Below are 2,601 nucleotides of genomic sequence, written 5' to 3'. Positions count from 1 at the left end.
TTTACAGTAGTAGTAGTAGTAGTCAGGCGCGCCGGAAGCAGTTTGGGATGGGGGGGGGGGGCAAACATTCCAGGGGCTCACCCTTTTCAAGGTAGAGTATTAACGATCAGGTAGAGTGTAGCAAGCGAAGCGATTGGAGCATAAATTGGCGTGGGGTCCAGGGGCTCAGGGGTTTTAGACATTCAATAGCGTACAGATAAGCATATTATATACCTTATTTGTGACACTGGCAGGTCAATAATTGGCGTGGGGTCCAGGGGGCTGAGCCCCATGAAGCTCAGGGGTTTTAGGCATTTAATTACGGTCAGATGAGCACATTTTGATACCTTATTTCTTTCTCTCTTTCTTTCATTTTCTCTTTAACATACTTTTTCAAAAAAAGTGAGGGCCCCGAGCCCCGAACCCCCAAGCCCCGCCTTTTTACAGGCCATAACTTGAAGGCTTCTAAAAAGTAAATGTTTTGCCTAACTTTAAATTTTGTGATTGGTAATTTTCAAACAAACGCATAAAATTGAATATTTTACAAAACAAGTTAAAAAAAAAAAAAACCCGGAAAATCATGTCATTTCAGCAAAATTTGCAAATCACTGGTATCGAATTAGAAATAAACCACGTTTGAATTTTATTGGGGGGGGGGGGGGGGCAACTGCCCCCCCCACAGCAGTATGCTAGTGTTCAGGGGCTCATGTCTTCTCACCCCTATAATAAAAAAACACACGCTTTCTAATCCTCTCACAATATTTCCACGATATGCGCGTATCGACATTATAAAATCCTTCATAATAATAATAATAATAATAATAATAGTATGTCTTGTTTACCCAGGGTAGCCTCATCATTGATAAATATAGGGGAATGCGGAATGTTTAGGAAATTTAAATCCTTTTTACTCTCCTTTTCTTTGAATGGAATAAAACTTTTATGTGATTCCATTCATGTTTATTATTTTTGTCTTCTTTTTGGTTAAAAAATACAAACCATTTTTACTTGTTTACTGCTGATTTTTTTTTTTTTTTTTTTTTTTGGGGGGGGGGGGGGGGGGGGAGAGAAAATGCGTTCTGCCCCTCGCTTTCGGTGCCTATGATAGAAGTAGTACAGTAGTGTAGTGGTGTAAAGATGCAAAGCTGTTGCAGGTTATAGTAGTGGGATGGAACCTAACGAGTAGGAAAGAAGTGTAGCGGTCCTAGTATTGCAGTTAGTACAGTTCAGAGAGAGAGAGAGAGAGAGAGGGAGAGGAGGAGGGTCGGGGAATAAGAGAAGTTCATATGATAAAAGATGTTTTAAATGAAAAATTGTTGTAGGTCTCATTGGACTGTAACATAAAGAAAATGAAGTAACACGCAATCAATTTCTCTTCTATCAAACATTAATTAAAAAGGGATGAATATTCTTATTCCATTGTGAGCGCGTGTGACCGCAAATCAGTAAAGCAAATATGGGCATTATTAGTTTGTTTATGTTTAGGATAAAATAATGTAATGACATGTGTATTATCTAGTATAGACAAATTATCTTTCTTAATTGTTTGAACTAAAACAAAGCCCAACGACACACAAATTGCTGAATGCAGTGCTTTGATTAAGGTTAAATAGGAAAATATAAAATAGTACTCAACGAGTCCTGTCAATCGACAATAATTGGTTATTACTCTTGATTCAAGGTGCATTCAAATATTTTATAATCTTGGTTTGAGTTGATGAATATTTTTTTTCTCGAGCGTCTACCTCTAGCTATGCGTTATACGTACGAGTCAGCCCGGCTTCACCCAGTAATATATGAATATTCACAAACCCAATATTAAACAAGTGCTCTGATTGGCTAAGTTTTGGTAAGTTGAACCGGAAATATATTGGCCGGGTCATGTCATGGATTACCAGTTCGAATGCAGGAACGTAACATTTTAATGGTTCTGAAATAAAATTGGATAACTCGTATAAAGTTAGTCCGTAAATTTCGCATATGGAAATAGATAATACAAACTTTGATGACTGTACAAAGGAGAAAATGTACATATTTTTTTTCTATCTGATTTATACATCAGAAATTTGATCTAAATATAGAAAATCGGGGGAGAAACTTTTTGTAGCCCCCCCCCCCCCCCCCCCCCCCCCCCCCCCCCCCCCCCCCCCCCCCCCCCCCCCCCCCCCGTTGTGCGAGCCTACGGGTTACCGTCTGTGTATAGGGAATGTTGGCAAATGTTAGTTTTTTTTTTTTATTAAAGAATGATCCATACCAGACGGTTATTTATGTCTAGGTTAGGATTAGAGTTAATAGGCCTGGGAACTTTTGGAAGTGCTTAAATACTTTGTAAGTTGTCTAATGCATGTAGTCCAGGTCATATGGGAGCTATGCAGAGAACTTTCAACCAGATCGGACATGCAGTTTACTAATTTTCCCAAAAAATTGATTTTTATCAAAAATCATATTTTGGAACTTGGCTAAACATTATCCGATCGGGCGCAAATATTTTCACTCTAATTTGTTTGACCTCAAGAACAACATACTAATAAAGCACCCCGATCTGCCTTTTGGTTCTTGAGAAATATTGTAGAAAATCTGTAAGCACAGTTTACTCTGTATGGTAAACCAGATGAAGAGTTA

Source organism: Strongylocentrotus purpuratus, unplaced genomic scaffold, assembly GCF_000002235.5.
Source record: "Strongylocentrotus purpuratus isolate Spur 01 unplaced genomic scaffold, Spur_5.0 spur5_scaffold_19, whole genome shotgun sequence".
NCBI classification, from domain to species: Eukaryota; Metazoa; Echinodermata; class Echinoidea; order Camarodonta; family Strongylocentrotidae; genus Strongylocentrotus; species Strongylocentrotus purpuratus.
This window is presented reverse-complemented; position numbering follows the sequence as displayed.